Source organism: Nelumbo lutea, chromosome 1, assembly GCF_056320005.1.
Source record: "Nelumbo lutea isolate HS-2025 chromosome 1, American lotus-T2T, whole genome shotgun sequence".
NCBI classification, from domain to species: Eukaryota; Viridiplantae; Streptophyta; class Magnoliopsida; order Proteales; family Nelumbonaceae; genus Nelumbo; species Nelumbo lutea.
Window position 1 is genome coordinate 74,591,311 of NC_142684.1, and position 7,325 is coordinate 74,598,635.

Here is a 7,325-nt window from a genome sequence, read left to right on the forward strand (position 1 = left end):
GCCACTTATTAAATAAAAAAAGTTTTTCTCTTCCACTACTAGACTCAAGTTTAGAAGTGGAAGATGCAGCTATACAAATTGTAGAATTTTTATTATTCCATGTTACTTTAGATTTATATAAACTGTACATTTCAAATAATAAATTATTAATTTCTTTTTATTTCCAATTTCAATATTCATACTTTTACAATATGTTTCAAGTAAAATATCTAAATCATCCTTCCTAATCGTAGGATTTAATATTGTAATTAAGCAATAAAGAGAAGAAATTTTCTCCCGATATTTTAAAATTTATTTTCCATTATTTCAACAATACTTTTAAGATGTGGATTCTTTCTATATTTTGCAAAAAAAATCACTAATTATCATTAATTGATAAGCTAAATTACAACTACTTGGATAATAAATATCCGATAATTCATAAGTTGCATCATAAAAATGTTTTAAAAATCTCTTATACAAATTGACATTTCCTAGTCTTCCTCAAATATAATATTAGTAGGCATTTTTGCATTATAAAAATCACTAAGAATTTCTTTGTGAGAAATACAACTTTCTAATATAGCATAGGTAGAATTCCATCTATGTTTAACATCTAATTTAAATTTTTTATATGTTAAACCATAATTTTGATATAAATATTTAAATTCTTGTTTTCTTGCTCCATGACTTATTTTAATATATATAATACAATTTCTAATTTTAGAAATATGAGTAGAAATAATATTTAATGCATCTTGAATACATAAATTTAAGATGTAACATGCATATCTGATATAAAATAATTTACCATTTAAACATGGTTTTAACTAATATTTTAAAATATTTATTGTTGAATCATTATTACTAGCATTATCAAAACTAATAGAAAATAATTTATTGTCAATTCCATAAACATATAAAATATTTAAAATACTTGCAGCAATAGTTGGGCCAATATGTGGCCATTCAAGCCTAGTAAAACTTAAAATTCTTTTATTTAAAAGCCAATTTTTATCAATAAAATGACAGATAACACAAATATAACTTATGTTAAATTTAAAAGTCTAAATATCAAAAGTAAATGCAACTTTAGAATTAAGATTTGATAACATATAAATTAAATTTTGTTTATATGAATAAAAAAATTTTAAAGCATATGATCTAATAGTTTTCCTAGAAATTTTTTAGATTGTGGATTTATAGAATTACATAACCATTTTTTAAGTTCAGTATTTTCAACTAACAAAAATGGATGTTCAACATGCACAATGTATTTTGCTAATTCTTGCCTCATTTTTTCTTGAGAATATTTAATAGTACCAATTTCCTCCGCCCAATTTGTGTTTGTATTGTTTCTCTCCCTTCTTCTTCTTCTTCTTCTTCTTCTTCTTTCTCATGGGTGTGCAAATGTCTAACCAAATGGCTAGTATCCACCCTTGCTACAATAGATAAATTCTTTCTTACATTTTTGGCAAACAACTCTTTTTTCCTTCCCCTGAACCTCCTCTATTTTAAATATTTTCCAAACCGGACTACTTAACTTAGTGGCCTTCTTTTTCTTTCCCCTAGTATCAGTAATAGGGGTGAAAGTTCCATCAATATCAATAGCATCTATATCATTGCTAATACTACATGTTGTCATTGAATGTCGTCAGCATTGAACATGTTGGGTAATTGGTTTTGGGAGGAGCCGATCATTTTTTTTTAATTCTAAAAAAAATAAAAATAATTTAATTGTACTTACTCAGATTGCCGATTCGGAATCCCAACTTGATTTCAACTGTTGAAGCCTTTCAACTCCAAGAGATTGAGACTTGAGAGTTGAGATACTTGAGCTGTTGAGCAAACCATCTTCTTGTTGAAACTTCAATAAAGTTGAGAATTGGAGAATTAAAAAATGTATGAGAGATTGAGAGATTGAGACTTGAGAGAGTATGAAAACTAGAGAAAAGACTAAGATAATTGTTGAATTGATGTGATGAGAATGATGGAAGATAAGACTATTTATAGGAATTGAAAATAATTCAATTACCCAAAATACCCTAAAAATTACCATGTTTTTAGTTGTTAGGAGAGGTATTTTGGTCATTATAAAGTTATTTATCACTTTACCCAAAATGCCCCCCAAAATAACTGTTATATAGCTATTGGGGGGCATTTATGTCATTCTTTCTCCCTCCAAAACCAAAATATATAAATACCCCTATATAATTGTTTATAGCTATTGGGGGGTATTTCTATAAAACCCCAAAAAAATCAGAAACTAGCCATCGGGCAATTAGAGCGCGTTCCACTGTGGGCTCACGGGCTGGGCCATGCTAGCACGTGGGTCACGGGCGACACGACACGTTGTGTCGTGCAGTGCTGGCCTGTGGACTTGAAACCCTAGGCCCAGCAAGGCCCAGACCATCGTGTCGGGCCTAACATGGCCCACATGTCATCATGCCATGCCGTGTTGAGCAGCGAGCGGCATGGCCCTATTTACACCTCTAGCACCTAAGGCAAGGAAAATGTGCCAGACATTTTTGAAATAGGAACCTCTCCACCTACTAATGGAAATAAAATAGAATCCTCAATTAACCAAAGCAATTAAAAGAGATATATAGAACAATAAGAAGAAAAAGAATGAGGACAAAGACCTCCATTTGCCATGAAAATCTATAATAAATTGCAGCCACAGCCATGGAAGTGATTCATAGATTAGACATGACTGTTGCAATGGGTAAGTATACCATTTTTACCTCTTCCTTGCTAATCTCTCTGTAACGTATGCAGCTGCGATCTGATTAGTGTCTTCCAAGCTCTCTGTCGTATAATGTTCTGGAGCTCTTGTTATGTTATTTCTTCTTCTCTAACATAAGCAGATGGTTTCATAAATTAAAGATGATTCCATAAGTATTAGATAAAACTTAAAAGTATGTAGATGGAAGGATCTTGCAGTTTTAAGTTTAGTAGATTATTAGCAATCCTGACTCCCATTTGAGAATTTTCATTCTGCTTACAAGCACTTAATAAAGCAGCCCAAGTAAACGACATTGTTTTAATCATATACTTAGCCTCATCTAGATGTCTGGAACGACTAAGATCCAACAAACATGTATAATATTGCAGAGGGGGATTGAATCCAACAAGAAGTAGGTGGTTTCTTCTTCTCTAACACGAAGCATATGGATGAGATTTATACGGAGAAGACAATGAACAGTACAAAGTGTAAAAAAAGTAAGATTTTCATAAATTAAAAAAAGGGTAATTTGGGTATTTAAACAATTTTTAATAGTTGGACGAGAATCTTTTTCCAAGTCAACTAATGAAATGCTCACGGAAGGGGGTCTTTGTTGCAAATTAAAGTATAGGGGGTCTTTGTCACTAACCCATAGCACAGGGGGGCCTTTGTAATTTATCCATTTTTTTATAAAATGGAAGATACAAGTAAAGGTGTCAATGGACCGGTTTTGGATTGGACCCCATCCAATCCAAAATCAATTTAGATGGACTGGACAGACCAATAACACATTAGGTTGGACTAGTATGATCGAAAATATTCATTAGATTAGATTGGACCTGGTCCGTGTGTAAAAAATTTATATTGGATTGGATTAAGCCAATATCTGGGCAATTGATATTAGATAATCATATAGGTCTCAATGGACCATGTTTGGGTTGAAACCAATTTAAATCAAAACGAATTTGAACAGATTGGATATACATTAAATTGGACTGATTCAAGATGGTCCAAAATATTCATTGGATTGAATTGGACCTGGTTCATTTATAATGGACTCACATTGGACTGGATCGGATTGAATCAAATCCAGTCCAATTGACACCCGTAGATACAAGATACAAGAGGGTCTATAGACTATACACAGCTCTAGGAATCGGATCAAAGTACACAGAATTATTATGGCCTGATTTGCTAATCATTCTATGGCTTTGTTGGCTTATCTGTAGACATGGTGATACTTTATTTCTCCATATATTTGGCAAATCATATCCTGTGATGATAATCTTCAATCTCCATGGCAGCTTGGTCTTGTTGTTGAGGGAATCAATGACAAGTTTCGAATCCCCTTCAATTGAAATGCATTTGTTATTGAAATTTCTAGTTATATTGTGGGCTTTCCAAGCAGTCCAAGCTTCAACTAGGCTAATGGTGGTTGATCCTATTGTATAGGCTTTTAGATCAATGGACTTTCCATCCCCACCCTATCCCCACTAAGGTAGTCTCCATCCCATCCCTGCTTGATTGGGGAAGTCGGGTGTTTGGCAGGGATAGAGAAAATTTTCATCCCTACCCCCGAGTTGTATAGCCCCATAGAACAATAAGTTTTAAGTCCAATTCCATGCATCACATAGGGGTCCGCAAGTATAATATATAGAAATATATGTATAGTGGTCAGTTTAGTTGATTGCTAGTTTTCTATTTTGCTTAACTGAAACCAAACTGGTACCTTTAGTTTTTTAAAAATAATGAACCGTAACCAGAATTTTTGGTTCAGTGTCATCAGTTCGGTTCAGTTTGGTTTTCAATTTTTCTTATTCACCCCTAATTTTCCCTGTTGATTTTTCATTTTTACTTTTTTTATTTATTTTGCCCATAATTATTGAAGTGTCTCTTCTATATATTTTGAACTATAAAAATGTATAAAAATTATTTTTTTGCATTAAACCGCTAAATAATCATTGATACTTGAGGCATATACCTTTTTATGCCATAATCTACGACTCATGCCTTGAGGCTTGAGACAAAGGCTTAACTTTCACACAAAAGTTGTTAGATTTAAGTCTTGAAGCAAAATTTGTGTGGTTAAGACTGAATTCAGTCCTCACAGTTTATTTTCACACCATCCTCACAACACTTACAGCCCTGCATTTGGAACTTCTCTGTAGTCAGTATTTTTTTTTTATTTATGGGGACCCAATACACGACTACAAAAGGCTATGAGCACGAAATGAGCACAGTTTTGTAAGGACTACATCTGAATTTGTACACGTCACCTCAAGACGTAAACCTCACGCTTCAAGGCTTTAAAACAATGCCAATTAACATGTTACTGGATTTCAGCCCATGTGAGTGGTAGTAGAAGATAGAGCATGGTAACCTTCTACTCCAGGTCCACCTGAAAGGCCTTAATTAAGCAGGCCCGATCCTATTTTGTGTAGACTAAAGGCTATAGTATGTCATTGCTAACCTATTCTTGCTCCAATTGACTACCGATTTTATTCTTGATGAGCAAAAGATACTAAGACTAAAGAGTGTTATGGCTTTATCAACACAATTAGATGTGGAGTTGGCGTTTCAGCTTCATAATCATTTGGATGCTTTACCAATTAGTAATTACGAGCCCCAGTATAGATTAGAGATTTGAACCTCATGTCTGAAAACTTGTTGCAACGGTAATCTTTTAGTCTGTGTTTTGTGTTTGGTTTAAAAAAAAAAAAAGTAAGGAAAAGAAGGAAAAAATAGAGCAAGAATCAAAATTTTGCTATGTATTGATCAGTATCGATCGATGCATATTGTACTGTATTGATGACCCACCAATATGTATTGTAAGGATGGTTTCTGTTTTATGGGGTAGATGATCCACCAATATCGATTTTGATGTGGCATAATTCGGCTGCTCCTTGCTGGATATGATTTGGCTGCTAGCAACAATAAGAATTGGGTTCCTGAAAGACATGAGTCAGACATCCCGGGGTGGTTCACCCGGCGAAGATATTTCGATAGCTAAGTTAGAGAACAGTGGTAGTAGAGAGCTTGAAGATGATAATAGTGAGAGAGCTAGAGAGCGAAGATTACACACACAACAATAAGAATAGAACGTACCTTCGCCCCTGGGGGGCGGAGTCTTTATATACTGGGGTCCATGCGGGTTGGTGGAACGGTTACCGGATCCCAACTATGACAGGACTTGCTTGCGTGTTAAGTGGGCAAAACGCCGTCAAATGGTAATACTGTCCCTTCTCATTAGAACTGGAGAGTTGGTGAACTAATGTGATCGTTACGAGATACGGTCCTGTGGGATACAGAGTACGGCGGTGTGCTCCTCGAGGTTGCCATGCAGAGGTCTGAACGATAGGCGAGCTACCTGTAGGATATCGGGTTGTTCGATGGCGAGCTGATTGGTAGCAAGCTTCTCGAGCTTGTGCTCCTTAGGTCTACCTTGATACGAATGCCGAAGTGCCCTTGGACCGAGGTGATCCATCGGTCCGAGCTCCATCTATAATGAACTTGGTTCTGTTATCCTAGTCATGATCTGGTACCGAGACGATCTTAGCTTGAAGTGACTTTAGTTCAGGGTACCAGCTCACCCAAGCTCGCTTTGTAGCGAACTGATTTATGCTGAGTTGTCACTCATGTTGAGTCATGTCCACGTGTTTCCCACTCATGAGGTCGGGCCAAATTCCCCTTCATCAATTGCCCCCCACTCCTCGAACTAGGGGTTTTGACCTGGTTTGAGGAGTTCACGATACGACAAGTGGATTTGGCTCAAAATCTGGCTGTTCTGTCAGATGGGTCATGTGTGGTTCACGCGTGCACGTCAAGCGACCTATAGTCTTTGCAGATGCAAAAAACGCGCTAAACCATTTTTGGTATCGAGGGTCATGTTGTCGGTTTTCTTAGGAGCCGTTGGATTGCTTTGATCTTGACCGTTGCTTCTTCGATACAATGGTTATAAATAGGGGGTCCCAAGACTCATTTCCTTCATCACACGCTTACTAGTCTTCGATTTGCGGTCGCGCTTAGCTTCTTTAGCTCGGGTTTTCTAGTTCGCCACTTTCTTCCAGTCCGGTCGTCTTTCTTTATTGAGTCTCCCTTTGCCTTTCTTTTCAGTTATGTTCAGTTCCATGTCTTCTTCTAGTTTTGATAGTCTTCTTGATGAGGTCAAGGAGGGTACCTCGGCCCAGGTCGGTAGCCAAGATGAGGCTATTTCGGGCTTAGAGGCAGTCTATGGCCTTCCCAAGGTACAAGAACCTCGGGAGGCGCGAGAGGCCTTGGGTAGTCTGGCATCCACTTCTCATCAAGGTCGGGTTCCAAACAACTTTGGCCCTTCAACAATGACTTTGGACCGGCTTTAGGCCTTAGTTCGCCGGTACAACCTCCCGTGAGAGTTCTCCTATAGTCTTCCCTATGTAACTTCCCTTGAGAACACGATTACAATGAGGTCGTAATTTTTGAAGAGCAGCTCATGGCTAGCCTTTGTCTTCCACTGCACCCCTTAATTGTAGAGGCCCTGAAGTCTTTTGATATCACCATAGACTAGTTACACCCGAACTCCATTAGCAACATAGTAGGGACCATTTCTCTTTTTTATGAGTACTGTCTCCCCCTCAACCTCGAG